Source organism: Mauremys reevesii, linkage group 4 (assembly GCF_016161935.1).
Source record: "Mauremys reevesii isolate NIE-2019 linkage group 4, ASM1616193v1, whole genome shotgun sequence".
In the NCBI taxonomy this organism is placed as follows: Eukaryota; Metazoa; Chordata; order Testudines; family Geoemydidae; genus Mauremys; species Mauremys reevesii.
The window spans coordinates 71,400,397-71,427,157 of NC_052626.1; the positions used below are offsets into that span (position 1 = coordinate 71,400,397).

The following is a 26,761-nucleotide window of genomic DNA, read 5'->3' on the forward strand; positions in this document are numbered from 1 at the left end:
TGGTAAACCAGTGCTCGGGGGGGGGGGGGGGCTGTGAGCTCCAGCAGATCAAAGCAAGTTCGATACCGTGTTATAGGTGAAACCACGTTATAAGATTTTTTTGGCTCCCGAGGACAGCATTATATCAGAGTAGAGGTGTATTAAGAATGTAAGGCCCTAGAGATGGCATTCCTGAAGATACAGTTTTTATCTAAAAGGAAAAGCCATCTATAGCAGTGGTTCCCAAACTGGGGTTTGTGAATGTTACAGGGGGTTCTTGGGAAAAAATTCCCTAATGGCGGGTAGAGCTGTCCATAGGGACCCCGGGCAGCACAGGGCCAGCAGCCTGGAGCCTTGGGGACTTCCAAGAGCTAAGCAGATCAAAGCAAGCATATCTATCACACTGAGGAGATTTAAACTTCAAGACTCCTTATACGAAATAGAAAGGGAGGTGGATATTTTTTGCTGTTTTTAAAGTTAAATAGGCTGCTAATGTTGTTTTTAAATTATTATGAAGAACAAGTTTAAGCTTTGTTGTAACATGCATTGTTAGCCTGGACTGCTCAAGACTTGAATGCTTGTGTAGGAGGAACTCTTTGAGTTGGCTTCTTAAATATCTTCATGCTGTTTCACATCTGAAACATAGGAGCCAGAGAGGCACCAGTACGGGGGGAAGGGGGAGAGCGCGACAAGAGTCACGTGCCTTCCCCATGTCAGTGCACCGCCCCCCACGGGTCCCTCCCCTTTTTTTCTGGCAACCCCTGCAGGCCTCCCCCCACTTCTCTGGTGGTGCCCCCACACCAGGCCTGGAGTGCATAGGGGCTTTACCCCTGCACCCCTTTTTTCTACTGGCACCTCTGATAGGAGCCTTGTCTTATAACAGGCTTAATCAAAAGTGATACAAGCTACAAAAGTGAGATCTTGGAAGAGTTTTGCCATTTTCATAATTAATAAATAAGCATGTCATAAAAACAAATTTTATATTTCCAAGATCACTGCTTTTATAATTTATGCTGAGGTAAGGGAGAAAATCCCTGGAAATATTCATTTTTAGGAGGGAGTTCACAAGACTTGACATTTTTGTGAAAGGGGTTTGCAGGTTGTTAACGTTTGGGAACCACTGATCTATAGCAATCTTACCATGAATGACTGAATCTGTCATCACTGAATTTCATCTAAGTAATGCACATCGGAAGGGATAATTGATCAATTCATACCATTTACTAGGTTATAAATTAACTGGGAAAAGAGCTGTGTTGTCACTATACGCAATGCAATGAAGTTCTCTAGGTGAATGCACAACAGCAGTGAAAAAAGCAAACAAGTTAATAGATAGTATGGTATTGAAAATCCTGCAAATGTTATCATTCCATTATTAAAGGTGACAAAGGTAGTCACACCTATAGATGAAGCTGTGTGACACCTTCCACTCTAAGACTTGTTTTCAGTTGCTAATAACTTTGCCAGACTTAAACCATTTGAGCTGATTTATCGATCAGTGGTATACATCTCCTGGAATACTGTTTCACTCTCATCCCCCTGTCTCCAAAGGGATATAGCAGAAATAGACATGGAAAATGAAAATTATTAGAGACAAAGACAGTTATTACTGTAAAAAGGAGATGAATAAAAAAGGTTCTTGAAAGAGCTATATATAAAGTATTGAATGGTGCAGTGAAGCAAGAACAGGTACTGCTGTGCTGTTCATTTCTCCTGTAACACGGGAACAAGATAACAGCCAATGAAATCCAAGGGCAGCAAATTTAAAGCTGGAAAAAAGAAACATTTTTACACAACACCCAATTAACCAGTGAAACTCGCTGCCACCAGATATCCGAGGCCAACCGCTGGGCAGAGTGTAAAGGAGGGTTTAACGTTACTGCGGCCCGGGGGGCACCTCCGCAGGCCCCTAGACAGGCGCGCAGCGCCAGGGACACCAGCCCTCGGGCTGGGCACAAGTCAGGCTTAGAAGCTGCTTCTGCAGCAGGCTCCCGCCGCTGCCGCTCAGGGGCTCCGGACACCAGACCAGCGGCCCGGGGCAGGTCCCGCGACCCTGCGGCAGCGAGTCCCGCCGGTGCCGGGCGCTGTCAACCCAGCCGCGGAGACCGCGCTGCACTGATGGTCCCTGCCCGGAATCTCGGTCTCTCGGCTCCGCTAGGACCGTCACTATTGCCGGCTGGGCCCGGCCGCAGGGACCCGCCTCCCCTGGGTGGGGGCGCTGGGCACCGCCGCCGGCCCGGCCGGGGCTCCAGGCGAGGCGCCCTGGGAAGCGCCGCGTCCCGCCCGCCCCCCGCCCCGGGCACCCAGTTACCGTGCGGCGGCGCGCTCCGGGCTGCCCCTGCCATCCAGCTGCGGCTCCGCTCGGGACTCCCCGGCTGGCCTCTCGGCCCCGCCTCCCAGCCCCAGCCACGTCGGCCCCATCCCCTCGGAACCAGAGTCACCGTCCCCGCCCGGACAGAGCCCCGCGCGCACTTCCGGCCTCCCAGCAAGGAGGGGCGCTGGGACAACGGACACTTCCTGTCACATGGCCACTGGGGGACAGCAGAGGCAGCGCACTTCCTTCCTGCTGCCCCCCCCCTTGGGAGACAGGAACTCATGACGGAGCTTCCGGTCGCACGTTCTGGGGCAGATCGCGCCCTCGCAGAGCTATTTCGGTAGGGCAAAAACTCGCGCAGGCGCAAAATGTTCGTACACAACCGAGGCTACACTGTTGGGAGCCGGAGAGAATCACAGCAAACCCCCTGACGTCCCATTGGGGCCCCATGAGCAGCACCCCCGTGCCTGGCCCCTGCAGGGGACGTTGCCCTTGTCCACCCTGTTTGCTTGTAAGGGTGGTGGTAGGTATCAGGGCTGGTTGGGGAACGTACAGGTGTTGGAGGCAGCTGGTGGAGGTAAGAGCCTGGATGCTGGGGAAAGGTGGTTGGAGCTGACATTGGGGCACAAGGCACAAAGGACGTGGGGAGTAGCACGGTAGTGCTCTGCTTGCATGGCAACGAGTGACTCTATAGACTCCGCTTGGCGCTCCAGGATGCTTAGCAGCCGCTCCGTGCTTTTCCTCTTGGCCACTGCATTTCTCTTGCGGGTCCTGCTTTCTTTCTCTCGCCACTCCTTCAATTCTTTTCTCTCTGTAGCAGAGTGCTGAAGAACAGTTTTCAGCATGTCCTCTTTGCTCTTTCTTTTCTCAAATTTTGAAGCCTCTGTGATGTTGAACATCTGGGCAGTCCAGTCAAGGTCACTGTACACACAGAAATGACAACATTTAACACGGGCAGCATTGTATCCACTATCTCCAGACATGAATTGTTACACTGAGGGAGTTCTCACTTGCAAGTTCTCACTTGCATTCTTTATCCCAAAAGGAAAACACAACAGAAGCCACGAAATGGTGAGTGAGGAGTGGGGCTTGAGTGAGAGGAGCTGGTTGGTAATCTGGAGTGCTAGAGGGGTTGAGTGAAGATGCAGATGCAGGGGTGATCTTATCTCCTATCTCTTCACTAAAGAGTCTCCCAACATTTTCACAGGACTTAATCCTGGAAGATGTTTGTCACTAGGGAACAGCGGGGGCTCTTTTAGAGCAATGTCCTATGCGGCGTGCCTGTGTTCAGAAATGGTCCCCTGGCCGAAGAGTGGCGCACTGGGACAAGGGACACAGTGGCTCTGCCTATAAACCTGCGCAGGCATATTGCCCACGCTCTGGATGAAGCTTTGCTGAGATAACTGAAGCAGATTACCGCGACGTGATAGACCACATCAACGGGCTATTCCACATCTAGACGCTGCCATGCATGCATCCATAACCCCCCTTCCTCTCCAGAAACATTTCCACCCAGAAAATAAAAGCCGCCACCCTCCTCTGCCTGTCCTTCTGCAACTGCTGGCTGCTGCTGCGTTTCCTCCTGGCTTGAGAAGAGCTCCTGGCTGCATGCCTCCAGGAATCTGCGGTTTCTTCCCCATCCCAGGAGCTTCACTCGCGGTTTCCTCTCCCCCGCAGCCTCCTCCTCCTCCTGTCCCCAGCCTGCTCAGAAGTGTCCATCGTTACCCTGGGATTGGCAGTGGGGTCACCCCAAGTATGTTGTCCATCTCCACGTAAAACGGCAGGTCGGGGGCGGATCCGGATCTGCGATTCTCTCGGGCTTTGTAATAGGCACTCCGCAGCTCTTTAACTTTCACCCTGCATTGTAGTGCGTCCGTTGATGGCCCCTATCCAGCATGTCCCTTGATATCTGCTCAAAGATATCGCAGCTGTGCCTGAACAGACGCCTCACCCCAAACACTGATGAGGTCCTGCAATTCACCTGTGCTCCATGCTGGGGCTCGTTTGCCGCGTGGAGGCATGGTTACCTGTAACCTGTAACTGATTAACTGATTGCACTCCACACCTGGCTGCAGCAAACAGGAAGGAGATTTTTAAATTTGCATTTAAAGGGCGGGTCACCTGAGGCAAGAGCAGTAGAGTGCAAACTGATGTGCAGAGTGGCTGAACAGGAATTCTGGGATAGCTCCTTATTCCCTGGAGGACAGGTAAAGCGCTGGTGAGTGTCCACACCTGCTGAGCAGCGCTGGTGTCACCAGCGCTGCACTCTTATACCCCAACCCGGATGGGTTTTCAGCCAGCGCTGCAACCAGGGAGTTGCAGCGGCAGCGCTGGAAAGCCTCCACCAGCGCTGCAACTTGTAAGTGTAGCCAAGCCCTTATTAGAGCTGCTGCTCCTGCTGCGCTCAGAGACTTCCAGAGCCACAAGGGGCTGGAGCCAGCCAGCGCAGGTGGAGGTGGTCAGCGTCCTCTGCCCTGGGGCTGACCCTGCTCCAAGTGCCTCGTTCCCCACTCACAAGTCGCTGCCACTGGCCATTGCAAATGTCACCAACTGGCTGCCCAGTGCCTCCATCAGCTCATAAATAATCACAGAATCATAGAATATCATGGTTGGAAGGGACCTCAGGAGGTCATCTAGTCCAACCCCCAGCTCAAAGCAGGACCAATCCCCAACTAAATCATCCCAGCCAAGGCTTTGTCAAGCCTGACCTTAAAACCCTCTAAGGAAGGAGATTCCACCACCTCCCTAGGTAACCCATTCCAGTGCTTCACCACCCTCCTAGTGAAAAAAAGTTTTTCCTAATATCCAACCTAAACTTCCCCCACTGCAACTTGAGACCATTACTCCTTGTTCTGTCATCTGCTACCACTGAGAACAGTCTAGATCCATCCTCTTTGGAACCCCCTTTCAGGTACTTGAAAGCAGCTATCAAATCCCCTCCCGCCCCCCCATGCCATTCTTCTCTTCTGCAGACTAAACAATCCCAGTTCCCGCAGCCACTCCTCATAAATCATGTGCTCCAGTCCCCTAATCATTTTTGTTGCCCTCTGCTGGACTCTTTCCAATTTTTCCACATCCTTCTTGTAGTGTGGGGCCCAAAACTGGACACAGTACTCCAGATGAGGCCTCTCCAATGTCGAATAGAGGGGAATGATCACGTCCCTCCATCTGCTGGCAATGCCACTACTTATACAGCCCAAAATGCCATTAGTCTTCTTGGCAACAAGGGCACACTGTCGACTCATATCCAGCTTCTCATCCACTGTAACCACTAGGTCCCTTTCTGCAGAACTGCTGCCCAGCCATTTGGTCCCTAGTCTGTAGCAGTGCATGGGATTCTTCCGTCCTAAGTGCAGGACTCTGCACTTGTCCTTGTTGAACCTCATCAGATTTCTTTTGGCCCAATCCTCTAATTTGTCTAGGTCCCTCTGTATCTATCCCTACCCTCCAGCGTATCTATCACTCCTGGAGGATGGCGTGCAGTCCACGCCATCCTCCAGATCATTAATGAAGATATTGAACAAAACCGGCCCCAGGATCGATCCTTGGGGCACTCCGCTTGATACCAGCTGCCAACTAGACATGGAGCCATTGATCACTACCTGTTGAGCCCGACGATCTAGCCAGCTTTCTGTCCACCTTATAGTCACCTAATGAGCCTACATTGCACTGCAGCCTACGCTGAAGCTGCCAGGCCTCACACAAGCAACCTGTCCCTGCTCTCAGCTACATTTGGTTACTTTATTACTCCTGTTATTCATGATTTGCATTATTGTAGCCCCTACAAGCTCATCATGGGCTAGGACCCCACTGTGTTAGGCACTGTACAAACACAGAACAAAATGACAGTCCTTGCCCCAAGGAGTTTACAATCTACCTCTTTGCTTCCAACAGTTTAATCCATTTTTAATTCATAACACAAAATTGTTCCTGGCCCAGTCTCTTTCCCTTACTCTGGTATTTTTAAAGCTCTAAATATATATTTGTTTTTAAGAACACGCAACATAAACTTGGCACTTTGTTGGTTATTGGCATTCAGCAGCACTTATGGTAATGGGCACATTTGAAACAGAGGGCACAGTCAGGGATGCTCTGAGTTTAGTGACTATAGAGGAAGCCCTGGTGTCTGTCCCAGAGCAGCTAACAATCCAGATTAGATGCAAGACAGATATATACAGGGCCATAACTAAGGTGGGGTGAGCAGGGCATCAACCTAGGGTGCAGAGCCACCAGCGATGCAAAAATGGGGCAGCATGCAGGGTCAGGCTCAGTGGCATCAGCCTTCTCTCCAACAGGATCAGGGCCAGTAGCATCTGGCCGGAGCCCAGAGTACTCAGGGACCCCCTCCTTGTGGGCCCAGTGACCCTGTCCGGAGACGGTTCTCTCCAGCACTAGGACTGCAAAGGCAGGGCTCTGAGTGCCCTGGCTGGTGTGGGAAGGGCAGAAGGAGGAAGGGCTGTACACATGCACTGGAGATAGGAGGTCAGCTGCACAAGTACCGGGGTGGAGGGCGCCATGCGGGGAGGGGATTCAAAAGGCTAAAACCATGAGGGAATGCAGGGGTTAGGGGATAAGGTGGCGCAGGTGGGGAGTGGACTGATACCTGCCCGTCCTCAAGTGAGGTTAAAAGCAGCAAGGACTGATGGCTTGGTTGTGAAAGCACCAGAGTCTGCAGATTTTTATGTACAATTTTTATCAGCGCAGGGTTATTTGTTTGTCTCAGATATAAAGGAAAGTGCTGCTGAAAGACACCACAGTTAAAAGGATCGTTCTTTCCTCAAAAAGAACAGGAGTACTTGTGGCACCTTAGAGACTAACAAATTTATTTGAGCATAAGCTTTCGTGGGCTACAGGCCACTTCATTGGATGCACGTAGTGGAAAATACAGTAGGAAGATATATATATACACACAGAGAACATGAAACAATGGGTATTACCATATACACTATAAGGAGGGTGATCAGTTAAGGTGAGCTATTATCAGCAGGAGAGAAAAAGAACTGTTTGTAGTGGTAATGAAAATGGCCCATTTCCAGCAATTGACAAGGAGATGTAAGGAACTGGGGGGAGGGGGGAAACATGAGGAAATAGTTGTACTTTGTGTAATGGCCCATCCACTCCCAGTCTTTATTCAAGCCTAATTTGATGGTGTCCAATTTGCAAATTAATTCCAATTCAGCAGTCTCTCATTGGAGTCTAATCAAATCAGCCACACCATCAGGGGCCCATTCACCTGCACATCTACCAATGTGATATATGCCATCATGTGCCAGCAATGCCCCTCTGCCATGTACATTGGCCAAACTGGACAGTCTCTACGTAAAAGAATAAATGGACACAAATCAGACGTCAAGAATTATAACATTCAAAAACCAGTTGGAGAACACTTCAATCTCCCTGGCCGCTCGATTACAGACCTAAAAGTCACAATATTACAACAAAAAAACTTCAAAAACAGACTCCAGACTAACACAGCTGCTACTCTGAAACCTTTCTTTCCTCAGGTGCACGGCTGTGGTGAATTAACTTGTTAAGCACACCCAGGCTAACAGAAATCTAGTGCAACAGATGTAATACGCAAAGAGTATGTGCAACACTCATGGCTTGTTCTCTCTGTCAGCCTCTTGCTGTCCTCCTCCTCCTGAGGCCATCCCCATTGGCATCTTTATTGTGCTTCTGATTTAGACTGATTTTATAAGCTCCTCAGAGCAGCGCTCCTGTCTTTTTTATCTGCCTATAAATACTCAGCACTTACATCACACCTTTCACTGAAAGATCTCAAAGCACTTTACAAACATACCAAGGCACAGATTATAAACCCAAAATTACATGGTGGGTCAGTGGCAGAGCCAGAAACCAAGATCACCACTCCTGATTCCCAGGCAATGCCCAAGCTATTCATCCACACTGCCTACCCCTCCAGCACCTATGCATCTTTATAAACAAGTCTGCACTAGGGCGATGTCCCTCATACAGTACCCTCTCCACTCGCATTGGACAATTGTGAATTCATTTGTAAACCACAGACTCTGGAGACTAAAAAGACCCGTTTGAGTGGACCATCCAGTATTTCTCCCTGACAACACAGGATTGTGCCCACCTGGGCATTTAAAACTCACCTGGAGTTTTAAATGTGCTAAGCAATAGGGCATCCACTGCTTGCCTCAGGAGATCTCGCTGAGGACATAAAGAGCTATGGTAAATTGTTCTGCACCATTGATGCAAAGCATTACAGCTTATAATAACACTTAGCTGTTAGATTGCATTTTTTAGTTCTCAAAGGGTAGGTGCCCAAGCTGTCTGATTCCAGGTGGTGAGTTCCTGTCTGGGGATTTCTAAATGGACATAGGTGCCTCAAGACAGCTTAGATGTAGGTGCCTATCTCTGAGAAAGGGGCAGGGCTTAACACATGCCTTTTGTTGGTCTCTCCCATTGCCTCTCTTACGTAGGGAGCACCAGGGCTGGCTTTTGTAGATGGGATTCCTAGGCACCTATCTCTCCCTATACATTGTACAGGGAGCTTTGGTGCCTAACTCAGCTTTGTGGATCACAGTGTGTTCTTGTGATTTTCTAGATGCTGTGACACTCAGCATTGCAACAACTAAGTCCCATCGTGGATCCCTCCCAAAGGACTTTACAAAAAGGGAGTAGCATCATTATCTCCATTTTATTGATGGAGAAACTGACCAAGCAGAGTGACTTGCTGCAGTGATTAGGACTGGGAGGCAGATCTGATTCCCAGACTTGTGTCCAGCCCAGAAGACCCTAGTTGCTATCAGTGCTCTTGCTGTGCTTTGCACCATTACTGCAGAATTCCGCTGTGGGAAATGCCAGGTATTAATTATTACTATTATTTGGGCATCACTGTTTCCACTCACACTTCCTACTACACAGCCCTGCGCCTTTGCTAATGGAGAATCATGTCTTGCTCTTTTGACACTTAGACACTGTTCATTTGCTTTGGGACATGGTTTTATCATTTCATTGGAAAAACAAAACAGTTCAAAGCCATTTCTTTTTGTTTTCCTCCCCCCCCCCCCCAGCTATTCTCCTCCTCTTGACTTGCAGGTGAAAAACTGGTGGCTTAGACCTGTGCAGGGGGGAGGGGGTGTTAAAATATGTACTTCAGACAACTGAATGGGGAAAATAGCAGAGCCTGGGAAAGAGGAACATACTTACTTTATCTGAGACATGTTTTAAAAAGGGCTGAGTGTGTGGTGAGAGTTGGCCTAGCCATGGCCTGCTGTAGAGAATCCTCTTTCATTTCAATTCCCCAGGATGAAAGGGTGATGCTGGCTAATTTGAACCTAATCATTAGGACTCCCTTTCAATTCAATTAAGCTCTGTTCTCCTCCTCAGCCTGTGGGCCTTGGTCTGTTGTTATTAATCAGGAGACAGGGAAATTGCTTTCACTGTAAAACGTGCACATTCTTTGCTGGAAGCAAAACACTGATCTGATTTTGCCTGATGGAAGAGGTTTTTATGCCTTGTCCGTGGTGGGAATGCTCTACCTCCCAGAAGAGAGCAATTTAGCACAACTCCTATGGGCTAGAGTGGGACAGGCAGATTACTGACAGAGGAGGAGGGGCCCAGCTGGAGTCCAGCTACCATGGTGGATCTCAGTTCACCCGGACATGTGTTAGCAGGCAGGATGGATTCTCACTCTGGAAGCCACACATGGGGCATGGATTTTAGTGGTGGAGAAGATTCAGTTCCAGAGAGGCATATTTGAAATTTTTATAAAATAGATACTACAGCACTGGTCCCAAATGCTGTAGTGACTACGCTATAAACTCTGGCCTTAGAGATCATGATTGCAGAGCATTGCTATATTGTTTTCTGTAAGGGCTCCTAACTCATGATGTCTGGTTTACGGGGGAATGTCCCTTTTTTTCCCATGTACACATTCTGGGGAGATGAATTACTCTAGTTTGCACTCTTATAATGCCTTTCACTTCACCAGTGAATTATACCTCCCATCATCCCTCTGTAAGTATCATTCTCTCTCTTTTATATAAGGGAACATGGAAGTACCAAAACATATGATCTGCCCAAGATACAAAGGAGGAAAGTGGCAGAGTTGCAGGGCCGTAACCAGGGTGGGGCAAGCGCCCAGGGCACAAAGCCGTGGGGGCGGAAAATGATGGAAAAAAAGGTAGGGGCACAAATATGCTTGCTCGCCCTCAGCACTAAAATGCCTAGTTATGGCTCTGGATATATACAAACCCATGTATACAAGTTCCATGCAGATGGTTCTTTTAAAATTTATTGTCTTAATGTATTCAGGAAAATGAGGCCAGGAAAGATCTTTACAAATTTCAGTTACATTGACACCAGCGGGGTGCTTTTTGGCTTGCATCTCTCCCTGTGGAAACAGAGCAGAAATGGTGGAGGCACCTGGACAATGGAAGAGGGAGTAGCATATATTTAAAAAATGTAACAATGAAATATGCACTTTTCACATTTTGCTTGTGTGTCTTGTCTATATTGACTGTAAACTCTGGGGGCTGGGTCTGTCTTTTAGGCATATATATAGCACCTAGCACTATGAGGCCCTGATTCCGAGCAGGGTCTCTGCATGCTACTACTGTACAAATAAATCATAACTACAGCCATTCTCGGCGTTCATCATCCAAAGGTCTCACAAGGATTTGGGTGAGTTTTAAAGATGACTGATTGAGGAGGAGGGGATATCTTGGGGAATCTTAACAAAAGCTTTTGAAAATCCCAGCACATTTTTACCACTGAGACACCTTTATCTACTTCATTAGCTTAACCCTTCCTCCTTAGTAGTGGTCTGATTTTCAGAGGTGAAGAGCACCTCCAACTCCCACCAAAGGCTCTGGGAGCTGCAGGTGCTCAACACCTCTGGAAATTAGGCCTCAAGAGGACAGAGATTTTCCCTCATACAAGCTCAGCTAGTTTGAAGTTAACAGGATAGTGTTGCCCAAATGTACTAATTTATCTTTCAATGTAGTCTGTATAATTTCCCCTAGGATACACCCTACCCCTGCAATTTTCAGGAGGACTTTCAGTTTCTAAGGATATAGTTGGTCCTGACTGGCACCTCCACTGTCTCACTCCTATTCCCTTTATGCCTATCTCATCGATTTCCTGCCTGTGAGTGTAACTAATCCTGGGAACTGGGGGAAGTCAACTATCAGCAACGTGTGTAATTTAGCTGCTATTTATATCTTTATACTATGCACCTCACTCTATGTGAGTGCCTTGCAAATTTATACTTTTGTTTTACAAGTATAATATCTGTCTCCTACTCACACACATAGGATTGATTTATGTGAGAAACCCAACCCAAATAAGAGGATTTTGCATTTTGTTCCAAAGTAAGATTCATAGTTATTCAGTGTTCCAAAGGCTTGGCCCAGCTGGCCTGACGAGTCTCATTCTAATGGGTAACAGTTCCATTGTTCCAGTAGAATGGAGCTGTGATAAGTAGTCATGGTTGCTGACAGGGAGGCAGTTCCTCAGGTATCCTGGGCCAGATATATGGAGGGCTTGGAATATCAGGAACAAGGGTGAAATCCTGGCCCACTGAAGTCAATGGGAATTTTGCCTTGGGTTCAGTGAAGCTGACCGAGCTGGATGAGCAAGCATCTCAGAGAGGTGATTAAGAAAAAGCAGAAAGCCTACAAGGAATGGAAGATGGGAGTGATCAGCAAGGAAAGCTACCTTATTGAGGTCAGAACATGTAGGGATAAAGTTAGAAAGGCCAATAGCCATGTAGAGTTTTCCCTTGCAAAGGGAATTAAAACCAATAGTAAAAGGTTCTATAGCCATATAAATAAGAAGAAAACAAAGAAAGAAGAAGTGGGACCGCTAAACACTGAGGATGGAGTGGAGGTTAAGGATAATCTAGGCATGGCCCAATATCTAAACAAATACTTTGCCTCAGTCTTTAATGAGGAGCTTAGGGATAATGGTAGGATGACAAATAGAAATGAGGATATGGAGGTAGATATTACCACATCCGAGGTAGAGGCCAAACTCAAACAGTTTAATGGGACGAAATCAGGATGCCCAGATAATCTTCATCTAAGAATATTAAAGGAACTGGCACATGAAATTACAAGCCCATTAGCAAGAATTATTAATGAATCTGTAAACTCAGGGGTTGTACTGTATGACTAGAGAATTACTAACATAGTTCCTATCTTTAAGAAAGGGAAAAAACGTGATCTGGGCAACTACAGGCCTGTCAGTTTGACATCTGTAGTATGCAAGGTCTTGGAAAAATTTTTGAAGGAAAAAGTAGTCAAGGACATTGAGGTCAATGGTAATTGGGACAAAATACAACATGGTTTTACAAAAGGTAGATTGTGCCAAACCACCCTGCTCTCCTTCTTTGAGAAGGCAACAGATATTTTAGACAAAGGAAATGCAGTGGATCTAATTTACATCGATTTCAGTAAGGCATTTGATATGGTTCCACATGGGGAATTATTAGCTAAATTGGAAAAGATGGGGATCAATATGAAAATTGAAAGGTGGATAAGGAACTGGTTAGAGGGGAGACTACAACGGGTCGTATTGAAAGGTGAATTGTCAGGCTGGAGGGAGGTTACTAGTGGAGTTCCTCAGGGATCGGTTTTGGGACCAATCTTATTTAATCTTTTTATTACTGACCGTGGCACAAAAAGTGGGAATGTGCTAATAAAGTTTGCAGATGACACAAAGCTGGGAGGTGTTGCCAATACAGAGAAGGATCAGGGTATCATACAGGAAAATCTGGATGACTTTGTAAACTGGAGTAATAGGATGAAATTTAATAGAGAAAAGTGCAAGGTCATGCATTTAGGGATTAATAACAAGAACTATTGTTATAAACTGGGGAGGCATCAGTTGGAAGTAACAGAGGAGGAAAAGGACTCCGGAGTATTGGTTGATCACCGGATGACTATGAGCCGCCAATGTGATATGGCTGTGAAAAAAGCTAATGTGGTCTTGGGATGCATCAGGCGAGGTATTTCCAGTAGAGATAAGGAGGTGTTAGTACCGTTATACAAGGTACTGGTGAGACCTCATCTGGAATACTGTGTGCAGTTCTGATCTCCCATGTTTAAGAAGGATGAATTCAAACTGGAACAGGTACAGAGAAGGGCTACTAGGATGATCCGAGGAATGGAAAACCTGTCATATGAAAGGAGACTCAAAGAGCTTGGCTTGTTTAGCCTAACCAAAAGAAGGCTGAGGGGAGATATGATTGCTCTCTACAAATATATCAGAGGAATAAATACCAGGGAGAGAGAGGAATTATTTAAGCTCAGTACCAATGTGAACATAAGAACAAATGGATATAAACTGGCTATCAGGAAGTTTAGACTTGAAATTAGACAAAGGTTTCTAACCATCAGAGGAGTGAAGTTCTGGAACAGCCTTCCAAGGGGAGCAATGGAGGCAAAAGACATATCTGGCTTCAAGACTAAGCTTAATAAGTTTATGGAGGGGATAGTATAATGGGATAGCCTAATTTTGACAATGAATTCGTCTTTGACTACTAGCGGTAAATATGCCCAATGGCTTGTGATGGGATGTTAGATGGGTGGGATCTGAGTTACTACAGAAAATTCTTTCCTGGGTGTCTGGCTGGTGAGTCTTGCCCACATGCGCAGGGTTTAGCTGATCACCATATTTGGGGTTGGGAAGGAATTTTCCTACAGGGCAGATTGGCAGACGCCCTGGGGGGTTTTTGCCTGCCTCTGCAGCGTGGGGCACGGGTCACTTGCTGGAAGATTCTCTGTACCTTGAAGTCTTTAAACCAGGGGTCCCCAACGCAGTGCCTGAGGGTGCCATGGTGTCCGCCGGGGCATCTATGTGCACCCGTGTACTGGCTAGCGGACAAGCATCCACCAAAATGCCGCTGAAATGCAGCAACGTCAAGAGGTGTCACCGTTGAAATGCCGCCAAGAAGCAGCGTTATCAAGAGGTGTCGCCACCAAAATGCCGCTGATTTTCAGCAGCGACACCTCTTGACGTTGCTGCTTCTCGGCGGCATTTCAGCAGATGCTTGTCCGCCGGCCATGGTCCTCGGTGGCTCATTGTCCACGAAAAAGGTTAAGGACCACTGCTTTAAACCATGATTTGAGGACTTCAGTGGCTCAGACACAGGTTTGATACAGGAGTGGGTGGGTGAGATTCTGTGGCCTGCATTGTGCAGGAGGTCAGACTACATGATCATAATGGTCCCTTCTGACTTGAAAGTCTATGAGTCTATGATTCTAAGCTAGGATTTCATTCTGAGATCTTTAATTTTAATCGTAGACTGTATCCCACAGGGAGCCACAGCAGAGCAAAGTTCTTGGGGAAATGCGCTCTCAGTGGGTCCCTGTGCTGCTGAGTGGGCAGCTGCTTCTGCATTCTGAACCAAGTGGACCTTTTCCAAGGGTGGCTATTGCATTCCTAAGTATAATTAATTTCAACTCATCAAGTCTCAGGGTCACGAATATGGGGATCACTATGGCCAAATCTGAGTCCAGTAGGATAGGTCTCAGGCCAGGCATAGAAGTTACTGTTTTTAGTGAGGATAGCTATTTGGATATCGAAAAGCAATGTAGCCTTCCTCAAGCCACTTGAGCCTGACGTCCTGAAAGGGATTTACACCCGAGTTTCCACATTCCTTCCTACAAGATTCCCTTATCTTGAAGGAATGGAGTAAGAAGTCAGACTTCTTGCATCTTATCCCCAGGATGTTTCTAGAAGTTTATTGGGGAATTTGGGGTGGGGAGTGCTATCTAAAGTGACACGTGCAGTTGCCTTATCCAACACCTTCATCCTCTCTAACTGGATCCTCTACCTCTGTGTGTCTATGGCCACCACCTCTTTTACATGACCATTTCATGTCTACCAGCAACCCCTTCTCCTGGTTTATGAGGCCCACAGCCTCCAGTGACCTCCTTGCTTAGATGGGAAAGCCATCTGTATAGGCAAAAGTAACTTTTCAAACAGGAGGAATTAAGAAATTCAAAGCAGCCATGGCTCGTTGCACCACATTCAGATCGGGATTTGAAATGGGACTTTGGCTGGGAGGAAGGGGATGTACATCTAGTGCAGGGCGCCTTGAAGACTGGGGTGTGATATGATCACATAAGCCAAATCTGAAATTGCCTCCCTGTGAAAATTTCTGTGGCAGCAGCAAACCTCGGAAGCTCATAGTATCTCAGAAGCAACTTGTTAAACATGTTGCTGTAAGTGGGAAGGCTGATAATATTGTAAGTCCACATAGACACCACATGGAGGCACTATCTACCTATAGCATTTCCATCTGAACAGCTCCCTCCCACTTCCTTTACTAGAAGCAATGTCTGGGTTGTGACAGAAAAAATATTTTTCACTGTTTAAGTGTCCCAAATCCATTTGAATGGTGAATGACTAGGAATGTCATTCAACAGAAGCACAAAAGTGAATTATATAAGCAGGCAGATTATATTTGATCATTTATGATGCTGAAGGATATTAGTAATTAAACCCAACCCTCCTAACCATGGCATAGAGCAGGGAGTTAGATGGTACTTTGCCTAAAAGAGTTTGTTAGTAACTCACTACTGTCATCACTGCATTTTGTACCCCAGAGAATGTCACCAGGCTTTCCTGTAGCTGCTGCTGCTTGGATCCACCAGCTATCCCCCCCACCCTGAAAAAGGGATAGTGTTTGTTCAGATCCTGTGAAGGGTACTCCAACCCTTAACCACTGTAGATTCCATTGCTGCAGCTCTGGCCTGGGGGAGGATTTTGTCTATCCAGGGCATAGCATGGCTGGATTTGGGATTAACATTTTTGATGGAAGTACTGCTGACAGAACATCTTCCTTTAATTAAGTGGGCGCCCTGGAAGTGAAGTCCTAGGTCCCAAACTACCACTGATAGATGTTGGGGTTTTTTTTTAGAAGACATTTTGGTAGTTGAATTTCTACCAAAAAACAGATGGTAAAGGTGCTGGAATGACTCTGCTGAGGTCACGGTCCCTGGGACCTGGCAGTGCCCCCGGGATGCTATCACTGGGACTTTTTCTTTTATAATTTTTTCTTTCTTCCATCATATTTATCTGCTTCTGTGATGTTTCAGGGCCCTGCCAAGAAGAGATGCAGGACAATAGTGCCAGCAGCCTGCAGTCACAACTCCTGTTGGCAAGGATGTTAGTGGAAGATGCAAAGGCACCTTTGATTAAGGTGGAGCTGCAGGACCGATGAGAGCGGGGGGAAGCCAGTACAAATGACCGGGGCCCGGCGGTCCGGAAGGCAGCCCAGGGCCTGGCTTCGTCGGCCCTGTTTAGTCGGTACGCCCTTCCTGGGGGGCCCGAACCTGCTCTCGGCAGCCCTGTGGAGCTGGGGTAAGTGTTAGGCCTTGAGAATGCAACTGCAGTATGCAGAAGATGTCAGGGCCTCAGAGAAGTCTATGGTGAAGCACTCAATCTTGTGGGGCAAGGGGTCTGAGAGAGGCTAGGGGTTAAGAATTGGGGCATTTTGCTGATGTAGCAGTGGAACCAGAAGGGAACCTGAATGGGGAGATGGCAGGAAAACATGGGAAAAGCAAACTTAAGGGACAGCGTGTGAGGTAGAGGGAGCATCTCAGGGGTATCTGAAGAGAGCAGGGAGGCCCGACCAGCAAGCTATCGCTGCCTGCTCTTTGGTGGGAGCTGAGCGCAATGAGAACACAGCCTGGAAGTGCTGCTCTGACTCATCCCAGGACACAGTTCTGCAAGGACAGTAGAAAAGGAGAAGTAACTGCTGAGCCCTGAATGAGGGGGGAGGGAGCTGGGCCCATGGAAGCTCAAAACAGGGAATTTTAGTCTTACTCATCATATTATTTTTATATTTGGTTTTTCATATGTAAACCTCAGTGTTTCTGTCAGCATGTTAACTCTGTGTGCACCACAGGGCCAGCTGCTCCCTTACTCCTTGTTCCATAAATGTGTGCAGTATCTCCAGTCTGGAGCTCAGTTCAGCCAGCTGCCTACTGGGTGTTTGTAAGGAGCAGCTGGGCAGCCTGTTCTCCTTGCACTCAGCAGACTACAGTGCCTTACTGGAGAGGGGAAATGGGAGGGTGGGCCTGGGCTGAGAACGATTCAGCAGCTGTCAGGAGGAGGCAGAGGGGCTGAAATGAGTTAGAGGTGAGAAGTGAATATGTGAGAGATTCAGTGAGGGTTCAGCCTGAGAAAGTGCTGCTCTTAGCACCAATCCCTAGTGAAATGGAACAAATATGAGGGAAAAAAATGTTATCAGGTGCATATGTGGCCATGAGCCGGGAGCAGGGCTGGGAGCTCATAAAGATTAGATCTACCGGACCAGCTCGTTTCTTTCTTTGCCAAAGTTACAGAAGGAGAGGGTGTAGAGGCTGCAGTACGATGTGACAGAGCTGGACATTAGTAATACATTTGACACAGCATCTCTCAAAATCTTACTCACAGAATTATTACAACGGTCTTGGTTCTGAGCATGCCACAAAGGTGTCCTTTTGGGCTCACTGCATCCCTCCTCTAAGGCTAGGATCACCCTGCCCTAATTTCTACACACTCCAGACAGTTTTCTCCAGGGCTACAGAGTGAAGCCTGAACAGTGTTGCCTGCACTTTCAATTCACAGAGCATAGGCTGGAATCCCATAGATGTACTTCTGCACAAATGCTGCAGACATGAATATTATAGAGCCAAGAGTCACACATTCAGACTCTGAGTGCAGTAATATCTCTACACCTCCTTCTTGCCCAAGTACAGTGAGATCCATAGCCTCGAGTGCATGGGCCAGCAGCACCCACATACCAGGACAATAGGGTCAGGACTCACACTCCCAGACTCCAAGTGCAGTAGGATTTAACCTAAAGGATGCTAATTGGCGAAGAGAGGGAAAAAAAAAGCCACAATCAGTGGCACTTCGGCGGCTGCTCTACCGTGCCGCTTCATTCTTTGGCAGCAATTCGGCGGCCGGTCCTTTCCTCCAAGAGGGACTGAGGGACCCGCTGCCCAATTGCTGCCGAAGACCCGGATGTGCCACCCCTTTCCATTGGCCGTCCCAAGCACCTGCTTCTTGCGCTGGTGCCTGGAGCGGGCCCTGACTAGGGTATGCAATCTGGCTCTCCACCTCTACAGAGGACAAGGTGGAGCAGTATTCAGTGGGTTATGCTCCTGCCCTACAGCCTTGAGCTGAAATCCTCCTTGGGTCACAAGTAAGAGTGCCCAGTGTGCGCTCAGTCCAGTCTCCATTTGGGTAGATGACAGAACTACCCAATAATTTGTCACCATTAGCACTTATGGGAGAAGAACAAGGAGGACATTCCTGCCAGAAACAGACTGTTTTAAAAAGACATTCCCTAGAATGGAATAGCTTCTCAAAGGTGGGAGTAGGCCCCAGGCCTTAGGCCTTTCCACGTCTCTCTATTTCATTGCTTGTTTAAAGTAGTGGTAGTGAAATAAACCTGGAACTAAAATTAGAGCATTTGTATGAGAAGCTCATCTGAGGAGTTTTGAAGTGAGTGAAACAAATATTTTCTCTTTTCTAGTTAGAAGAGAACCCCAAGACTGGGCAGCAGGGTGTGGTGTAAGTCAAGATTAAAGTGCATTGGCAAAGAGGTGAATGGAGGGGGACCTAGAATAAGAATAGCAGGTCAGAATTGAGGCACATTAATTATTATTCATTGAACAACAGCAATGTACTCAGCACTGTAAAATACACCTAGGCCCAGTCCAGGGCCGCCCAGAGGGGGGGGGCAAGAGGGGCAATTTGCCCCAGGCCCCGAGCTCCACAGGGGCCCCCACAAGAGTTTTTTGGGGCCCCTGGAGCGGGGTCCCTCATTTGCTCCGGGGGGGCCTGGAAAACTCTTGCGGGGCCGGGCACAGAAGCTTCTTCGCTCCCGGTCTTCGGCGGCGGGGGGTCCTTCCGCTCCGGGGCGGAAGGACCCCCCGCGGCGAATTACCGCCGAAGACGGAGCGGGACCCGCCGCTGAAGTGCAGCTCGGTCTTCGGCGGCGGGGGGCCCGTCCGTTCTGGGACCCGCCGCCGAAGTACCCCGAAGACCCGCAGCGGGGACCTCCCGCCTCTGAATTACCGCCGAAGACCGGGCTGCACTTCGGCGGCAGGTCCCGCTTCGGCGGTAATTCGGCGGCGGGGGGGTCCCCGCCGCGGGTCTTCAGGGCACTTTGGCGGCGGGTCCCAGAATGGAAGGGCCCCCCCGCCGCCGAAGACCCCAGGCCCCCGGAATCCTCTGGGCGGCCCTGGCCCGGTCTACACTTAAAATGTAGGTCAACATAGTTATGGTGCTCAGAAGTGTAAAAAAAATCACTCCCCGAACCGCCGTAGCTATGCCAACCTAACCCCAGTGTAGACACAGCTAGATCGACGGAGGAATGCTTCAGTTGGCCTAGCTACCATTGCTTGGAGAAATGGTGTTCCTAAGCAACAGAAAAACCCCTTCCATCATTGTAGGCTGCGTCTACACTACAGGGTTATGCTGGCATAGCTACGGCACCATAGCTGGGCCACTGTAGTCCCCCGTACTGTAGACATGGCCTTAGGAAGACAGTGCTTGCTCCAAGATATTTGCAGTCTTGAGGTACGTCTTCGCTGCAATCAGAGGCGTGACTGCAGCACAGGCAGATATACCCAAGCTAGCTTTGATATACTTAGATCAACAGGGACGGCTCTAGGGATTTTGCCGCCCCAAGCATGGCAGGCAGGCTGCCTCCGGCAGTTTGCCTGCAGAGGGTCTGCTGGTCCCGCGGGACCAGCGGATCCTCCACAGGCACGCCTGCAGGAGGTCCACCGAAGCCACGGGACCAGCAAACCCTCCGCAGGCAAACCGCCGGAGGCAGCCTGCCTGCCGCCCCTCGCAGCGCCGGCAGAGCGTCCCCCGTGGCTTGCCGCCCCAAGCACGCGCTTGGCGTGCTAGGGCCTGGAGCCACCCCTGTAGATCAAATAACAATAGCAGAGTCATGCCAATATGAGCAGCAGCACAGGCTAGCTGCTTGAGAACATACACAGGGTCCCAGGTAGGCTTGTACAGCCTGTGCTGCCATGGCTTCATGGCTATTGCTATTTGAGCTAGCTAGATCAAAGCTAACTTGGGTATGTCTACACTGTGCTGCAGTCACACCTCTGATAGGGGACTATTCAAGCTGGGTAATTTGCACAGCTCGAGGAGACATGGGTATGTCTCCTTGAGCTGTGAATCACACCCACAGCTTGAAGTGTAGACATACTTGTTGGAGAGACAAACAGTACCATGCACATGCAATATTCAAGGTGACCAGTCTCAATACAGCAGTTTTTTTCCCATTGTTATGATCATTGTTGGAAGGTTTCACACAGAAGTATGTTTACCAGAGATATCTGAATGAAAACAGGGAGGAAATTCTAAGTGTATGAGGCCGCATGGAAGAAGGAACAAAGCAGCCAGTGGGAAAAAGTTATGAAGAGAGATGGGAGGAGAGAGGTTCAGGAGGAGGAAATGAGCAGGAAAAAGGGGCAGAGAAGCCTTGAAGATGAGGACCAGACAATTGAGCTTAATGTAATTTGATGTCAAAGGTGAGGGGAGACAGCAAAGGGATTTGAATACGGAACAACAGAGTCAGAATGGAAGGAGGGGAAAGTGATGTGAGCTACAGTATTTTGGATAGATGAGAGACATTCATATTATAGCGATGGACAGAAGACAGACAAGGAAGAACAAAGCCTGTTGCCAACTCTCATGATTCTATCATGAATCTCGCAATATTTGATATTTTTCTTAAAGCTCTAGCTCCTGGAGTCATGAAGTTATGTGAGGAGCTCAGCTTTCATTTTTTAAAAATGTTGCAGCCAGCCCTCATGGTTGTAGAGAAAAGCTTCAAAATGTAACCCCTAAACATTCAAAACCCAAAGACAAATAATAATAATAATCCACAATTACTTTAAAAGCCACTGATGATTTTTTGAGAGTTGTCTTTGGAACTCTTAGGGTTAACAGTACGGTGAGAGGCAGGGAGGCTGGAGAGGAGGAGCTAGCAGGAGTTAAGACATATTATTATTTTTATTATTTGTACTACATTTAGTCCCCATTATGTTGGGTGCTACACAAATAAACAGTAAGAAACACACCCTGCACGGAAGAATTTGCGGTCTAGAATTAAGACAGGCTCTAGCACTTGAATTCACAAACCCTGACTAAGTGCATCCACCCAGCAGAGTCTGTTCTGCAAAACTCCTAGCCCCAAAGGATCACAGCTTCTGAGGCTGAGGGCTTATCTACAGCCCCCAAGTCTCAGCATTGCCACAGACCCCGTCTGCACTCTGGGGCCTGGCTCCCCTAACACTGGGCTTGTTCTACACAGCTGCCCACCCCTGATAACACAGCTGGGGAGCCCAGAGGAAGTTGTACAAGACTCTTTTGTCGACACTCTTTCCCACACATACCATCTCCTGTCTCCCTTCTTACTGTAAATTGACATCAGAGCTGCTGAATCATTAAATGGGAGTCGCAAAAATGTTATTTATGCTGAAGAAACAAGGCGTCTTTCCACTCATCGTTTCCGGCCTGCCTCAGAGTTTAGACCCTGACTTTTGTCCTTCTAGCCTCTCTGGCTCCTGCACTTGGGCTGTAGCAGGCAGAGTTCCCCTCATTTGCCTCAGGATGTAATGTAGAGTTTAATCACCTCCAAGGGTCGAGACAGTCCTGCACTTGCCTGCATGAAGATTGCCCTGAGCAGCAGATAGTGCCTGGGCAGCTACCCATGAGGAGCCACGTTAAATGGAACCAGGCTTTGAGATAGTCATCTGACAAAGGCAGAGGCCTGCACTATGAGGTGGCCTCCCACACCCAGGCTCTATCTGCACTATAAAAAGATTTTGTTAGGGTTCCTAGTTATACCATGCTTCAGTCTTGAGCTTGTAGATCAGACTGAACCATGGCATGGCTTTGCAGTGCTGTAACTGGATCCCCTAACACAGTCAGTTTGGAGGTACTAGGGAAGACAGAATGGTGCATGGGAAAGGGGGTAAGGAAGAGAAAGGTATAAAAGATACTGGGGAAGATAGAAGGACAGAAGCAGGGAGGCAGGAAGGGCGTGAAAGAGAGAGCCAGAGATAAAGAGGCAGGAGAATAGAGTTGGAGGCAGGAGTTAAGAAGCTATGGAAGGAGGAGGGCATGTTGAGAGTGTGCTGGGTCATGGCAAGGGGATGAGGGGACCAGAGAGGCATGGAGAGGAACAGGGAATGGCAGAGTTTTTTATCTACATGAAAACTTTAGAATGGTTAACATTTTCTGGAAATAAAACTATAAGCCAGGGGTAGGCAACCTATGGCACGCATGCCGAAGGTGGCATGCAAGCTGATTTTCAGTGGCACTCACACTGCCTGGGTGCTGGCCACCGCTCTGGGGGGCTCTGCATTTTAATTTAATTTTAAATGAAGCTTCTTAAACATTTTAAAAACCTTATTTACTTTACATACAACAATAGTTTAGTTATATATTATAGACTTATAGAAAGAGACCTTCTAAAATGTTAAAATGTATTACTGTCACGCGAAACCTTAAATCAGAGTGAATAAATGAAGACTCGGCACACCACTGCTGAAAGGTTGCCGACCCCTGCTATAAGCATTAAAAGTTTTTCAAGAGGATAAAAGCCTTCCTGCCTCCTACCCGAGTATCCCACCCAAGTATAACTTCCATACCCCGACACACATACCTCTCTCAGGGATTTACTATGGTCTGCAAGAGGGCCTGCTTTGATTATCCTCATAAGATCTGTAAGAGCAGAGCTTCTACCTGTGGACCTTATATACCAACCTGATTTAAACCTTTGATGCTAATTAAAAAATTCCAGGGAAATTCACAAACAAAAAGAGCTAAGGTTGATATTTTGTTTCTGTAGAGTCTGGCTACCCTCCAGATACTTCTGCCCCAACAAATACTTTCTTTCCAAAATATCTAGGAAGAAAGAAAATGTGGAAAAAGGTTAAAGGATCCAGGCAGTTTTCCATTGACCTACAATGCTTTATCAGAGGGGTAGCCGTGTTAGTCTGGATCTGTAAAAGCAGCAAAGAGTCCTGGGGCACCTTATAGACTAACAGACGTATTGGAGCATGAGCTTTCGTGGGTGAATACCCACTTCATCGGGTGCATGTCATGCTCCAATATGTCTGTTAGTCTATAAGGTGCCACAAAATGCTTTATAGTTCACCATCACCCCACGTGACCCACCAGATGCCTGCACATCCTTAAGTTTGCACCCTAACATTTGCATAATATATGCAAAAGTCATAATAACAAATTACTATGTGATTATGAAATTCCATTTCCTAAGCAAAGAATCTATTTCCAACATACTATCACACTAACATATTTATTATTTTTATTATTTATTATTGCAGTAGCTCTCAATTAGGATGGAAGCCCCTTTATGGTGGGCACTATATAAAACACACAGGAAGATATGGTCCCTGACCCAAAAATCTTGCTATCTAATTTGAATTAAAATACAACAAGTGAATGAAACAAATGAGGAGGAAAGGTGAGAGAAAGGATGCGGGTAACAGTAATAAGATCATGCAGTTACATAGGTGAGTGATGTGCACAATTTGATGGTTCAAATAATATTTAAAGTTTTATTTTTTTAAATAAATAAAACTACCCCTTCTGAGATGCAACTCAATCTGGCTGTCATTGGTTGGCTGACTCCTTATAGGCTAACAGCATACTACATTACTCTCCACAAAAATAAAAATATCTACATATGTTAGTTACTATGCAATGTAGTTAAAAACAAAGTGGAAACTCTACACAGACTTCACCATCTTGTAATCTACCTATTACATAGCACCAAACAGATCAATCATTCCAATTCTATTAATAAAATATTGTTACTCCAGCAAATTATCACACGTCATGAGCCCTTAGACTATGTCTTCTGGACTCTTTACTGCATACTTAGACTATGTATAAAATAAGTATTCCACTGAAACATAATTTCAACCGTGACATTTTTCTTTGTGATAATAATGCTTAGTACTTATACAGATGTTTTATCGATAGATCTCAAAGGATTTTACCTTTCTTTGAAAGCAGCACTATCCCCATATTATAGATGAGGAACCAAGTCACAGAGAGGGTAATTAACTTGCTCAAGGTCACACAGCAAGTCCATGGAAGAGGCAGGAATAGGACTGAGGTCACCTGACTCTAAAGCCAGGGCCCTCCCCATTGGACCATATCCTCTTATATTAACATTTGCAGTTTTATTTCCTTTTACAAAAACCTAGCTTTCCATAATGTGTGTAATTGGGAAACTGCTCCACTAATTGGGAAACTGCTCCACAGAGACAGCATGGGAGGAGGGAGAGAAAGAGATGCTAGTAGTCAGGGTGATCTCTCTGCACTGATGTGAGGGTGAAGGGAAGAGAGAACGGTACCGCTACAGAGTGGGAGTGGGAAGAACAGTGCATTAGAGTGGCCTTACTGCAAAGAAGGGAAAAGGAAGAGCAAAATGGTGGGGTGATTTTGTTTTGGAAAGTGGTTTTGCTGGAGGCAGCAGATCAGTCTCTGTGTGGGGGAGAAGTTATTTATAGCTTCCTGCCTCCCACCTGGGTTGCTGTGGGACTTGAGCTGGAGACACATTGTTCTTTGCACTTGGCAAGTGAATAGGTTTGAGGGGGAGGAGGATGGGCTTAAGAACAACACAAGATAATAAATACAGTAAAACCTGCCAGCAGTGATCACTCATGGGAGTTAGCAAAAGTGGTTGCTTGTTAAAGGTGGTCTCTCTCAAAAGGTCTGCTGTAAAATGGGCACTTTTATGATGTACAGAAAGGCTACTATAGTTACAGATGTTTAATTTTAATCGCCTTTTAAATGAACATTACATTCAGTATACAATCCAGTATAGTACTGTATTTAAAATCCCTTAGTGGGTTTATTAATACAGTAGTACAGTATACAAAAGTACACAGCATTTATCAAACTGGGGGTGTGACCCAAAAGAGGGCCGCAAGCCCACTGCACTACTTTCAGAGCTGGGTGGCCGGAGAGCGGTAGCTGCTGGCTGGGCACCCAGCTCTGAAGGCAGCGCTGCCACCAGTAGGGTGGCCAACTTTCTAATCGCACAAAACTGAACACCTTAGCCCTGCCCCTTCCCCAAGGCCAAGCCTCTTGCCCCGCTCCTTCTCCGAGGCCCTGCCCCGTGCCCACTACATTCCCCCTTCCTCGGTGGCTCACTCTCACATACCCTCCCTCACTTTCACTGGGCTGGGGTAGGGGGTTGGGGTTTGGGAGTGGGTGAGGGCTCTAACTGGGGGTGCAGGCTCTGGGATGGGGCAAAAAATGAGGGGTTCAGGAGGGGGCTCCATGCTGGAGCAGGTGGTTAGGGTGTGGGAGAGGGTGAGGGCTCCAGCTGGGGGTGTGGGCTCTGGGGTGGGGCTGGCGATGAGGGGTTTGGGGTGCAGGAGGGGGCTCCAGGTTGGGGTGGGGCCGAGGGGTTGGGGGGGTGGGAGGGGGCTCTTGGCTGGGGCAGGGGCTGGGGTGCAGGAGGGGGCTCCGGGTTTGTGGGGGCTCAGGGCTGGGGCAGGGGGTTGGGGCTTGGGGTTGGGGTACAGGCTCACCTCCAGTGGCTCCCAATCAGCGGTGCACCAGGGAGTCTAAGGCAGGCTTCCTTCCTGCCCTGACTCCATGCTGCACCCCAGAAGCAGCCAGCAGGTCAGGCTCCTAGGCAGAGGTGGAGCAGGCGGCTCTGCGGGCTGCTCTCGCCTGCAGGCACCGCCCCCACAGCTCCCATTGGCTGCGGTTTCTGGCTAATGGGAGTGCAGAACTGGTGCTTGGGGCAAGGGCAGCACACGGAGGCCCGTGGCTCCCCTGCCTAGGAGCCAGACCTGCTGGTCACTTCTAGGGTGCAGTGTGGAGCCAAGACAGGTAGGGACTAGCCTGCCTTAGCACCACCGACTTGACTTTTAACAGCCCGGTCGACGGTGCTGACTCGAGCCCCAGGGTCCCTTTTTGACCAGGTGTTCCAGTAGAAAACCGGAAACCTGGTCACCCTAGCTATCAGCAGCAGCTCAGAAGTAAGGAAGATCGGTTTCTCCTACAGGTTTGTTTTTATGCATGGGAGTAAGAAAATGTGGTTGCTGGTCACAGATGACAGGTTGTTACTCTTCACAGTTAAATTATAGAGGAAAAACATTCCGTGGCCTCTGCAAGTAGTCGCTTGTGACAGGTGGTCTCTCTTCAGACGCGGTTGCTAAGGCAGGTTTTACTGTAACATATTTGTCAAGACAGTCTGTAATGTCTAATCATGGCTCTTCAGAGATTTCCATCAAGTGCCTTCATAGTTTACAATTTAACAAACTGAACGTTCCTGTTTTTTGCCAGAGGAGTTTTGGACACCAAATGGCCATGAGCTTTACAATGCCACGCACAGGGCAGCCCACATCTTGAATCATGTCCTTAGAACTGATCTGAAATAAGTTAGTTCATCAGTGGGGATATTTTGAGGTCAAG

General features: G+C 47.9%; 1 protein-coding gene and 1 long non-coding RNA gene across 5 annotated transcripts in view; one reads left to right on the top strand and one right to left on the bottom strand.

Moving 5' to 3' along the window:
• SLC39A13 (solute carrier family 39 member 13) overlaps nt 1–26,761 on the bottom strand; it is a 56,939-nt gene that overhangs the window by 23,045 nt on the left and 7,133 nt on the right. For 3 of the 4 annotated variants that reach the window (XR_005598354.1, XR_005598353.1, XM_039538341.1), the window contains exon 1: nt 2,291–2,404. The exons of the other annotated variant lie outside the window; for it this stretch is intronic. The gene's annotated coding sequence lies outside the window, so the exon portion shown is untranslated. Of the gene's footprint in view, nt 1–2,290; nt 2,405–26,761 lie in introns of those variants that run through there. 4 annotated transcript variants of the gene reach the window in all.
• Nucleotides 11,778–26,761, top strand: part of LOC120405093 — a 40,241-nt gene continuing 25,257 nt past the window's right edge. The window contains exons 1-2 of the long non-coding RNA XR_005598355.1: nt 11,778–11,917; nt 16,372–16,636. This is a non-coding gene — a long non-coding RNA (uncharacterized LOC120405093). The remainder of the gene's footprint in view (nt 11,918–16,371; nt 16,637–26,761) is intronic.